Source organism: Eubalaena glacialis, chromosome 13 (assembly GCF_028564815.1).
Source record: "Eubalaena glacialis isolate mEubGla1 chromosome 13, mEubGla1.1.hap2.+ XY, whole genome shotgun sequence".
Lineage (NCBI taxonomy): Eukaryota > Metazoa > Chordata > Mammalia > Artiodactyla > Balaenidae > Eubalaena > Eubalaena glacialis.
This window is the reverse complement of record NC_083728.1, coordinates 7,733,009-7,746,409: the sequence shown is the minus strand read 5'-3', so window position 1 is coordinate 7,746,409 and position 13,401 is coordinate 7,733,009.

Sequence of the window (13,401 nt, the reverse complement as noted above, 5' to 3'; positions counted from 1 at the left end):
TTTATGCATTTGGTGATTTTGAAAATACTTTCTTTTATCAGCTTATCTGAAATTAGAGGCAGTAATTGCCTTTGAATGCCATTAATTGATAATATTTTTGGAAATATGCCCAGGTCCATGGATACAAAAAGTCATTATTTCTATAAAATACTATGATGTAAAATATTGATAGAACTTATAGATTTCTAGAAGTGTTCTAGATTTCAAAGACTAGATTTCTAGTCTTTGTCTCTTTAATCACAGAATTTTTATCTTTAATCATTTCAGTGACTATCAGTATGAAATTTAGAATCTTCTCTTGAAATATATTCATCGTAGTCACTTCATGTTCATTTCATAATAATCAAGACAATCTCCATGGACATGAAGTTAATTTTTGGAAGCATTTAAGATTGTAACTAATAAGTACATCTTTGTATTCATCCACCTCTGTGGTTGGTACAAATATCTTCTTTCTTTGTGTCCACGTAGCTTTCATGCTTACTGCAGACCACCTATGTGCATTTGAATTTTTTTCCAGGGCTATACAAGCTTTATAATGCAATCCAAATCACTCCTCTTTCCTCTGTTCTTTCGCCTTCCTTTTCCTATAAACCCAATCTTTGTCTCAGAGGGGGCTGAGAGATAAGTGAGTAAATCGTATTCCTTTACCTTTTTCTATGGCCAGTACTTTGGTCATGAAAGCACTGAGTTCTTTTTGCCATTTCTCACATCCTAGAAAGGGTCTAGGAAGACCCCTTTGATCATAAATTGGATTCCAGGTAGACTTTTAATTCTGTAAGTCCTGATTTTCTGTCCATTTTGTTTCCATTTCTAGTGTTCATGTTTAATATAATAGAATATTCTATTCTGAACTTTAGCTGTTTGGTAGAGATGCAAATAATAGTTGAATTAGCCATGAACAGCATAACAAGCAATGGCTGTTTCATAAATATGATAACAGTCATTAGTAGTAGCTAAATTAAAATGACTATGTACTCTGTGAAACAGGTGGCATGTTGTTCTATGTGTTTTACATTATTTCATCTCTTTAATAGCATCATGGAGTAGATTATAATAATATATGCATCATGCAGATGAGGCAATTGAGGCTTTGAGAACTTATTTATTGGATTTGCACACAAGTAAAGTTGTAGAGCCAAGATTTAAAGCAATTTCTGTCTCAATTCAGAGCCTTAGTTCTTCTACATGTGACGTTCTCTCCTTCCTCCGTCCCCCCCACCCTTTCCTCTTTCATTCCTCCTACTCTTCCCGTTGACCTGGGTTTGAAAACAAGCAGTAAGTTTTATGGATAGAATCTCTATAAAAATTATCACACTTCTGATCCCTGTGCAACAAAATAAAATGGAGTCTAGATATAGAAGCTTTTGTTTCAGGCTTTACGAAGAAAGAAGGGCAAATAGAGAAAAAAAGAAGGAAAACAGTCATTGCTTGAATAAGTCTCTTGGCCAAGAGAAATGCACAGATCTTTGAAATTCCAAGGGAAAGTCACTACCAATGAAAAATCCTGCTGTGTAATAAGCTAGTAGAAGAGATTCATGAAAGTGGGTACGCTGGATTCATTGCCTTAGCGATTCAGGTTCAAGCTTTGTATTCATAGAGAGACATTTCTCTAGTTTCGGATGCGCTGAGTCAGCTGACACCCACTCACACAGCATACTGAGAATGATGCAGGAAAAAATAAACTCTCTGGATGTCCCATTAGTAATGTGGAGAATGAGCCTGGTAGAAGAAAGAAGAGGCAAAAATCATCTCCTTAAGTCATTTTGTTACTAGGTGAAATGTAACTTTTAGAGTGCTGACTGGGGAAGGGCGGTTGACTTCAAGAAGAAGGGTAGATACACAAAGAGCAAACTCGGAGGATCTGAAGACTTGAGTGTCCTTCATGCCTCTACCAGGAGCCCTACACATTATCCCACCACCACCCTATACAAGGTAAGTCAGTCAGACTCACTCCATTTCACAGATGGCAAAACTGAGACTGGAAGCTACTAAGCACTATGTTTGTCAGCCTGTAAGACACACATGTAGACAGTGAAAAGGGCTCTTCTTTGAAAAAATAATATTAAAATCCTTTTTATTGTATATGTTTTAGAATTATTTAAAGGTACTTTGTATATGCTAGAATATGATGGGAAATCATGAGATAAAGGTTGGCAATAATATTCTGCCACCCTTGGGAAGATATGCAATGACAAAGAATTATTTGGTAGCAGGGAACTCTGATGGAACATAATAATATACTTTGTGTTCTAAAATGTTAGAATGCTGGTGAAATGCAATCCTTCCTTTTATCAGCTGTATTGCCTGTGGTTTCTCATTTTTGTTAAGAAAACCACTGTGAGGATGTAACTATATTATAGTTACTGCTTAGTCTTGTACTCTGCCATAAAAGGATAGGATCAGAAATCATTATTTTATGTTTTGGGCTTAGATCTTCCATTGGTAATTTGAACACAGGTTGTGTGTGTGTGTGTCTATACATTTTATTGTACTGTGTATGTACACACAAGCACATGCATACACTTAGGTTTGTAAATTATATGCCAGAAAAAATGCGATGGAGCCATGCTCTTGTCATTTTCCCATGGGGTCTCTTACTCGATGTGTAATGTTATCTAATCTTTAATGATTCTATGTAGGACCTCTCTCTCCAAGCTACATCTTTCGTCATCATCTTCATCATAATCATCATCATTATTTTATTAATAATAGCAAGAATTGGTCTAAATCCTGTTAAGAGTTAAGAACTGTGCAGTGCATTTATATTCATTTGATCATGTAATTAAATACATTTCTTATGTATTGCACCCCAAATATTCTCACCATAGTCATAAAGGAAAATAACAGTAAAGTCTGTCAGTAGGCAAGCTATAAATACCTAATCACTATTTATAGCATATTAAACTTTCCAAATTCAACCTGTAATAAACACAGTCATCCGTTTTGCTGATAAATATCACAATTTTTAAACATAGCATAAAACAAGGACTTAATTATCAAACAGGTTTGAATATTAATTTATGGGCACCCTTAAATAATGACAACAGCCTCTCCTATCCCTGCAAAGAAACTGTGCTTAAATTGCAAATCATTTTTATCAACCCATTAAAACAGATGCTCCATTAGGCAGCGCTTGGCCTGCTTTCATTCAGTTTGTCCGTGTACTTGAACATTAAAGAATCATAGAAATAAATCCATCTATATTACTTTAGAAAGTTTCTCAATATAATGGGAGGAAAGAAATTAATTTTTAAGAGCTAGCTGAAGTTTGAGTTGAAGGTTAGGCTAAAAGTAATACAGAAGTCCACTTACTATAGGGAGAATTTCTTTCTGTTTGGGGAAAAAAATACCTCAGTGGACCCGTTAGGAAAATGAGCCCGATTCTGAGGTTACTCTAACATGGCAGAAATTTATACAAAAAGCATATAGTAGTCTGTTGCTGTTTGCCTCCGTAGAACAATCCCTCATTTTTCTGACAATATCCCCAAATTTTGTTTGGGGTTCCCCTTGACTATTCATTTCTGTGTTCTTTATGTTGCCTCCCTAGGGCTGAAGCACTGACCCTGGCTTAAGCCGTGGCCAGCATGGTGGTTTGAGTTGGCCATGGTCAGTCCAGTTAAATGTTGAGGATTCTTATACGGCCATTAGAAAAGGCATTCTTTCTTTCCCACTGTACTTGAACATAAAACTATAGAGACTGACACTGCTGTCTACCACATGGAGTCTAAATATGGAACCAACACAGAGGAAGAAGAACCAAGCCATGGAGAAGGAGAGCTTGTCCTAGTCACTGCTTGAACCTTTGCACTCAGTTCTGTTTGAAACCAGCTCTGTCCTGGAACTTGTTGGTCATGTGATGCAATCTATTCCATTTTTTGCTTAGATTAATTTGGTTTGGGTGTTTTGTCACTTGCAAATAACTCTGCATATTAAAGTAGATGGAATTTGGAATTTTCTCTTTAGTGGAGAGGGGAGATAGGAATTTGGAAACTCAGAAACTTGGGGGAGAGAAAAATGTAAAAGGAGAAGATTCTTGGTAGGAAGAGAAGTGTCAACTGACATGGCTTTGGGTGGTAACTGGAGAAATAAAAGATTTTGTATGGCATAAGGAGAGTGTGGACAAACACACCCTTTGTAATATGTCATCTATTCTGTGCCACACTGACATGTTGAGGATGGTGTAAACTTCCCATCAGACTAGGAGAAGGGCTCATGCCATTTTGTTGAAAATTAGACTGTATCAATATTGCAAAAAAGCTTTTAATTTCACTTTTTTTGGATATAAATATGACCTTTAAAAATCATTTGATTTCATCTAGGAAGAAAAATGAGAAGGTAAATAATTTTTAAAAACATTTAAGTAACTTTGCTATACTTGTCAACCATTGCCATATATTAAGTAATAGCATTTTAAAAATATGTCAATTCATCCTGAATTGGGTGGGTTTAAAGGTATTTGAACTGCCATCAATCTTTTACATACTTCTGTATCTAAAGAATGGACCCAGGCCAGTATGTCCTATTAGCTAGTGAAGACTCTCATCTCAAGAGTAATAAGGAACTGTGTGGAGTCCTGGCGATTAATTTAACTCACTGAAGATCAGTTTTCTCAACTGTGAGACTGGGATAACAATAGTACCTCGTGAACATGAGAAGAGATAAGGGCACATGGCCTTTAGCATGGTGCCCCGAGCAGAGCACATGGGAAACATTTCTATTATTATTATCATTTTCTTCCCATTCTGTACTTAACTGAGGTACAGGTTTTACAAATTGGGAATTTTGAAAATCTGGATTCCATTGAAAGTTCTATTATTAGCTTGCAATGTGACCCTTGGTCTTTCGGACCTTAATCTCCTTGTCTCTAAAATGAGGGTGACTAGACAGTCTCCCATGTGCCTTCCAGGTCTGAAATATCTGGATATTTCACAATGTCTGCATATGTCTGGGTTCATGCTTCTTTATCTCAGTGTTAACGTATAGTCTCTACTTCATAAATATAAAGAGTAAGGCAAGTGAATTGATGACTACCTAGTGTCTTTTTCTTCAGTGTGTTCTTCGTAGGCAGTGAACTTCATTCCACATATTTCACACAAATATGGGAGAAGCTAACATCTCTAAACCAATACCGTGAAGGCAGTGCAGCCTGGGTCAGAGGCCCCAGTTGCCACAAAACCAAAACACCTTCTTCTGTGTTCAGTAGCTATTCCTCTCTCTTCTGCGTAAAAACTTCAACTTCCCTTCTGCCACCTCTAATAAAAAATGCTTTAGACATGAAAAGAGGACAGAAGGAAAGTGAAGGAAGGCAGGAGAAATTGGAAAACTCAGGCTTATGTTAAATTAATTTTTGAAGAAAGCCATCTTCTTTGGAACTTTTCTTATCAATTTTACATCTCCCTTCTATTTTCACCGTCCTCATTTCCAGACTTAAGTAGGATGAAGGGTTAAACCTTTTACTGGTGAGGAAGTATGAGTATTTACCTGCATTTAGTGAAGAGAGAAAATATTTTATTAGCAGACTGCAGTTGGGGAAAATTGATCTGCCTGCTTTATGTGGGAAAATAAATGTGTCCCTTTCACCTAAGATTGGTGCATCAAACTCTACAAACTTCAAGTATCTTGACAAAAATGATTTAACCCACCATGGAACAATAGGGAGACTGAGGAGAAGGACTAGAGGATGGAAAAGATCCTCCGAGATCTAAGCTTTAGGCCTCTCACCACAAGAAACCTCAGCAGTGGAATCAAACAGCATCCTAGAGAGTGGGGTACTCTAGGCGACCTGTCTGCAGGGGAGCACTGTGCTTCTCACTTAATAAGTATGTGGTCTTTCAGTGTCTGCTGAGCAAAGTCATAGTTTTGTTTTCAGTCCAGTTACATCATTTCCATCCGCTGGCAAACATGAAATGAGATCCCACATTAACTACAAACAAACAAGTAGTTCCTCAACAGTGTCTGGGCCCCCATAAATAGTTGGGAAATGAATGAATGAAACAAAATTCAATACTGTGAATTTGTGAAAAAGTTTACTAGAATTTGGCCTAAAAGACAACCTGTGTTGCTTGTGTTTCTTTGTTTTATTTTGATAAGGTCTTCAGCCCAATTGCCAACCAGCAGTGGAGCGGGATTTACTTTCCATAGACCAAGCGTGATGTTCTCCTTCCTTCTTTGAGGAGATGGGAGCTTGATTGGTTGGGGGTTGCACACCAACCTGAAATTCCAAAATCCATCCTGGGGTTGTGACAACTGTTTAAAAGTTTGAATTGATTATCAACAAGGAAGACTGAGAAAATTCCATATATATATGTTCTGATGGTTTTCACTTATCCTAAAGAATTAGGATAGTCTCTTAACGATCCTGCGAGACACATTACAGCAAGGCCACATATTACTGCAATGATTAGGGACTGCCTCCTGTCTACAGAACATAGAGTTACAGGTCTTCATAGTCCCCACCAGACTCACAGTGCTAACGTGTACATCTACCTGGGTTCTGTAGACCATGAATTTGCCAACTATTGATCTATTTAAACATGCCAAATGGAGGCGCCATTATTTTAATCCACCTTGACAAACTCCCTAATTATATAAAACAAGCAAGCCCGGTAGTAAAGGACTTTTAGACTCTGGAATGAAGTGTCAACAGGAATAAAATCTGGGGATGTCTCTCTCTATCTAAAAAGACTAGACTTGGACATACACACATATGTGTCTGCCAGCAAACAACAGAATACTAAATTGACTGAACAGCAAAGTCGTGGTGACTCTGATAAAAACAGTTTCCATGCATTGTCTCCATGGTGATGCCTGCTTTTTAAGGAGGGTGCCTTTATAAATTAATATACCTAAGATAAAAAGAAAAAAAAAAGCATATCCACTAAGAGAAAGATTAAGAGGGTTTTTCTGGGTTTTGTTTTGCAACAGATCCTGCACTTTGGTAATATTGCTCTAAACCTTTGTTTCCTTTTAAGAGACCAACCAAATCCATTTCTTCACCTTGGGACTTAACAATTACATTTGCTTATCTCTAACTGCCAGTGCCATTTAGACTTTCATCATATTTTTGCTTTTGTTAAAAATGACTGAGATTCCAACAGAGCCTTGTTCAGAGCTTTTGATTGTTAATATTCATCAGTTCAGAAAATTACTTTTTTTTTTCTCATTTTTGAGTTGAAAGTCCAGCAAATAAACAGCATAATAATGTCAGGAAGTACAGGATGATTCCTTACTTTTGGCAGGTGATATTTTTGAAGTTCCCAGCATGATAACACTGCTTCATGTTATTCCTGAATACACTTTATATTGAAATTATTTTAAGTTGATCTGGTACTTTGTTAGCCTTCATGAAGATGGGACTGTTTTTTGAAAATTGCTTTCCAGTTACCCGTAAGTCAGGAGTTTTTATCTTTTCTTTCTCCAAGTAATTAATTAACATTTAGTCCTTCTTGTCCTTTCCCCAGGTTCCATGATTTTTTTTGTTTTTTTATGGCTCAACATTTATGGGTTGTTTGAAGCTGAGTTTCTCAAAAATGTGATATACATTACTCAGTACATTCCCCAAATATGAACAAGACCTAAAAGACACATACAAAGTCTCATTATGGTTAAATTCCCAAAGTTCATGTTTTAAAAAATATTCATCAGAAAGTTTTACACAAGCACACACCAAAAAAAAAAAAAGTGAAATACGTAGGACAGTTATTCTTTTGCATGAGAACAAATTCACATTAAAATGTCCGTGCCTTTCACAGAATATTTCCAGTTGGAAAGCTACTCTTTTAGCATGGTAAAACTCCATAGATTATCCCTTGCTCTCAAATGCCTGTGTGTATATTTATAATAAAAAGAGAAGGGAAAGTGTTCTTTGAACAGAAGACTCTTCTCTCCTGGGCTTGAGTTTCCTTAAGCAGCGCCAGCAGCTTCTCATACAATGATGATTTGCACTTAAGCCATTAGCTTTATAGACTTCTCCAAACACCTTCTGAGACGGAAGCCCTGGTTTCCTGTACAATGTTGTGCTGACATTCTTATGCAGAATGCTTGTTAAGAGCATTGTCATGCATTTCCAAGGGACCTTAAAAAATAATAAATCCGAACCACCTTGCTACTATTTTCATGAATAAATGCCAGCGTCTGACCTTATCTCTTGGCTCCGCCTGGCAGTAACTTCTCCACACCTCTGCTCTATGGGTATTGTCAGAGAAAAAGAATGCACGGTTTTATCACTTAGGGAATTATTCCATCTTCCTCAGACCTTTTCTAGGAGGAATAATTCTACATGGGGATAAATACGGGCTGATAAAAGTAGGTCACTCCACAATGTAGTTTTATTTTATTTTTTTTCCCTAAGAAAACCAGAAAACAAATTGGGACATTGTAAACCCTGATCCAGACATAAGTCAGTAAGAGGATGTTGTAAAAGGCAGGCCAAACTAGAGTAAATGACTGCCTTGAAATAGAGTGATTGAGCCTATGGGGGGAAAATATAGTGAGTAAGAATTAGACATTGGAGGAAATGAATAAGGGTTGATTAGAGAAATTTATTGTATTGAGATTATGTCTTTCATCAACAACGATTCCCATATGAAGAGACACACGTGAGATGGGAAGTGGTTTAGGTTCATCACAAAGACAATTTGAGGTCATGCAATGGTGTGGTGAGATGCTGGGTCAGGAGTTAGGAGTCGGTTTAGTGCCAGAGAAGCCACGTGATGCTGAGGAAGCCACTTAATGTCTCTGAACGTCAATTTCCCGTCTGCAAAGCCCTGTGATGGTAGTAACTCTTTCACAGCATTTTTACAGGAGCAAGAATAAGTCATGTAAGGAAATGTGCTTTGAAAACTGCAAATAAATTATGTAAGTTCAAGTTCTTACTACTAAGAAGTAGCTGGTTATAAGGACTGCTTGATGTGAAAGAAGATTGAAGGGAAGTGAGGGAACAGGCATCTTACAGTTTGTTTAGAACAATATTGCTGTTAGGTGTTTGTTTCTGTTTATTTGAGTCATGGATCCCTTTGAGAGTATGATTACAGATTCTCTTTCTGAACATCGCCCATGTGTACCAAAAATGAAAAACTTTGAAGACAATTTCTGGTTTGTATGAGCTAGGTTAGGAGTCCTGTCTTCTCTTTTAATTTGCTACTTTCTTGACTTTTTTCTCTCCATTACTTGAGTGTGAGCTTCATGAGCTCATGGACTTTGATCTGCTCTCTGCTGCAACAGCACCAATACCAGTGCCTGGTCCATAGTTGGGAGCCCCATAGCTACGTGCTGGACACGAGTGGCTTCTAATGTGCACAGTACAGAGCTAGCTTCATGGAGCTACGGCGATAAATAATGCCTGACCCCCAGGGCTGAGCCATCTAGTGGAGGAAGGGTACAGGCAGATGGGCACATAACTGTTAAGGAAGTATTGAGAAGATACATACCAAAAGCGAAGCGTGCTGCACTTTAGAAATATTGCAGAGGAAATGACTGGGAGGTGACCTCTGAGCAGGGCTTGAGTATGGATTTCAAGTGTAGAAGGGGTCGGGGAGTGAATTCAAGAGTTACAGAATGTTGTTATAAAGCAGAAACTAACACACCATTGTAAAGCAATTATACTGCAATAAAGATGTTTAAAAAAAAAAAGAGTTAAGAATGGCTCCAGAAAAATATAGAAACAGATAAATAACATGGCAGAAGTTGAAGAACAGCTGCCTTTAGCTAAGTTTGGCTAACTCATATGCTTTGTTGAACCCTCCTGATGTTCTTAAAAATAGGAAATTTTACTTAAAAATATAAATCTCTTCCTTCTCTCGAAGAGTAAGATGTGGCATCTCTGAGCCCACCACCGGGGTGGAGCAGTGGCTGTTCCCTGTACATGAGGTGTGGCTTCCCTCCTAACCAGTGTCCTTTCAGCACCACGCCCCACAATGTCATATATTTATGGAAAAGCTTGGTTTATTCAGAAAGTCGTAGAGCACATCAGACATCAGATACCTGCATCTTTGTGAAAGGGGCATTTATGGAATGATTCCTGTGGTGGAAAAATCATTACCAGGTAGAGTCACTGTATGTTGGAAGCTTGCTATTGAAGACCAATAGAGCTGAAGTAGATGAATTTAAAACAAATCAATGAAAAAAAAAAAACATGATGGAAAAATGTATGTAATTAGTATGAATAATTATGATTTGAATGGAGGTGACGGAAACAGGCATGATCATTGTAGGTAAATACCCAGTAAGGAAGTTGCTGCAAATTATGGAGATGTGATTGCATAGAAGAGGGTGTTTTTGGTTTTATGAATTTTGATTGTTGAATTCAACAACTGTGTTCATCCTTCATAAACTCACAATTTCTAATATGTCAATTATCATGCTAATTGACCCCCTCGATCAAAAAAAAAAAAAGTTTTGGTGTTGCCCATAGCCTGAACACAAGCAAGAAAGAAGACAAAGCATAGGAGAAAGATTAAAAACCTCGGGAGCCAGGGCTAGAGGAAGAGAAAGTAATTTGCTTTGACTCAGGCAATAAATCTGCCGAGCAGTAATGACCATCTCTTGACACCAGTAGTGACATTGATCAAGTGAACTGTCCCAGGCTGTCACCCCCCTTCCCCTGAACCACAAAGCCTCTCCTGATTGTTGGTGCCACTATTTATGAACAAATGTCAGAGAGCAGAGATAAAGGTAGGATACAGGTGCAATGGCCTCTTTAAGTTAATGCGAGCCCTGATTGAAATCATCACAGATGCCATTCTGTGGACCAAGGGAGGCACTCTCTTCTGTTTGTTATTTTTTCACCTGTGGAAGTGTTGCCAGAACTTGATATTCAGACAGTTTCAAAGTTCTCATTGGAGCAAAGAAGCACAAAAGCAGACCAAGAGATTTATGCAGCTCTGTCGCATTGGTGATTCAGCCACGTGAGTGTGGTCACAGGTAAGGGATTTATTTTCCTCATCTGGAAATTTTAGGGCAAAGTTTCAAACATGAGGTGAAGCAGGTGTTTTTCCCTGCCACCCATATTTATTTTAGTAAGTCTTCTTTATATAAGTTGTTCGATGCGATGTCTCTGATTTGTGACCCAGTTGTTTTATTTTCTTTGTCACTTAAAATTAGTATAATATTCATAAAATGACATTTAATCTTCATTTTAAGTCGTTATTAATTATTTAATATGTACAAAAGTATATTTATATCACATGTAAGATATGAGGAAAAATATAAACACCTATGTTCATCCTCTAGCTTAAGAAATAAAGTTTTACCAACACCCCCCCTTCCCACATCCCTGTACTCCTCACAATTCCATTCATCTTCCTCCCCACAGACCAGCCATGACTATGGTGAAAATTGTGATTCATCACTCTCTTTTTCTCTTTGTAGTTATACTACATGCGTATAGTCCTAAGCAACATATGACTTAGTTTTGCAGCCTTTTGGAATTTCTGTAAGTGGAATTATGCGTAATGTATTCTTCAACTACTTTTTCCCACTACTCAACATTGCATATTTCAGATTCACCTATATTAATGTGACGTCTGGGCCGGGGGTCAGCAAACAACCCACCCAGGAGCCAAACCTAGCTCACATTTATATTTTGTTTCATTATTTTATTTTATATTTTATTGTATGTTATTTATTTTTTTACAGCCAGCTAATTAAAAATGATTTTATTCCTCATTTTTAAATGGTGATATTTTAAATAGTTACATAAACATAATAGCTATACAAGTCTCTACATAGTATCCTCAATTTTGCTTCATAGCCTGTGAAGTCTAACACGTTTACTTTTTGGCTCTTTAAGAAAAAGTTTGCTGACCCATCCTCTAGGCCTTTAGGTCATTAATTTCATTGTAAGAAGATTTTTTGGTTTTGTTTTTTGGTAAAATATCTAGTCTCAAGTTGAAAGCCACTTGATTGGGTCTATTTGTTTGCTATCATAAACACTGTGGTATAAACGCTCTTGGGCCAGTCCTTTGGTCTACAAGTTTGTGTCCGACTGTAAGTTATGTGCCTTTTCAGTTTTAGCAGACAATACCACGTGGTTTTCCAGAAGGGTTGTGCCAATGTGTAGCCCCACAAGCAGTGCCAGGGTAACAGTAAAAGGAGCCATTTATCTGTTTTCTCTACTTCCCTTATCAAACGTTGTCTTATGTAGCTCACTGCTTGGGTGTGTGCTTAGAGGAACAAGCTAAGTAAAATCTCCCATAGCTATGTCCTAAGGTATTATGTGCAAGTTTCCTAATAGGCTATCATAGTTCCTGATATATGCTGTTTTATGATGCTATAATAATATTCTATTAATTTATTTTGAGATAATTTTATTCAAAACTGTAAAAATACATTAAATTTTGTAGACATGTATATGTATATACATTCATGGTGATTGAATGTTAATAATATCTTTGCTGGTGTATGTATTTAAAAAAAAAATCAAAGAAACTTTTTCTAATTATTTGCCAATTTATATAAAACTTCAAGTTACAAAATGAAGTTTCAATAGAAATAGGAGTAATAATAGCAGTCTGTGCTGGATGAAGTGTGATTTTTGTTCAAGGAGACAAGAGTGTCTGACAATCAGGTTACAAGCTCTAAAGACTGTTTTGCTCTCAGAGTTGATTTCCATACCATATTCTCACTCTCAGAGAAATTGTACTTCCTCATGGAAATGAGAACCAATCCATCTTGGGTATTGGTGCTTATGTAGATGGCTCTGTTTAGAAATACTATTATAAAGCTAACCCAGGAAGTTCAATTTCTCTCCCCAACCAGCATATCTTTGGAATTATTTCCCTTGCAGATCAATAGAACAGAGAATAGAATTGGCTTCTCTTTGTGGGCATTCCTCCTCCAGGTACCCCCAAGTGCTCTGTGTAATGAAAAACAGCAATGTTGGTGCCTTTAATAAAACATTGACAATAATGCTTTCTTTTTCCCCGGCATTACTGAAGAAATGGAACTGATTTGGAGTCAAACAACATGAGAAAGATGCATTCTCTTAAGTTAATATATCTGAAAAGCATACATATTATGGATATGTCAAAGTTCTGAAACAGTAAATTTCCCGTTATCCAGAGTGGTCAAAGAGTGAAACATCCTTGTTTATTTTCAGTTATTTGTCTGTCTTCACGCCATCTAACATGAGTAATTGAGGGCAGGGACTCTACTGCCTTTATCTGTGTATATCTTGGCATATAGATACCTAATATTTTTATTGAAAAAATATGTGAATAAGTGCAGTAGATTAAATAAGTGTACCCTATATTCCATGAGGTGATTATATATCAATAATGACTACATTTTAATTGATTTCCTGAAGTGTGCTAGATGCCAATCACCAATGCTGAAAGGAGCAGTCTCCAATATTTACACCAAAATAATAGCAAATATAATCCTATTAGTCATTAATAGTGT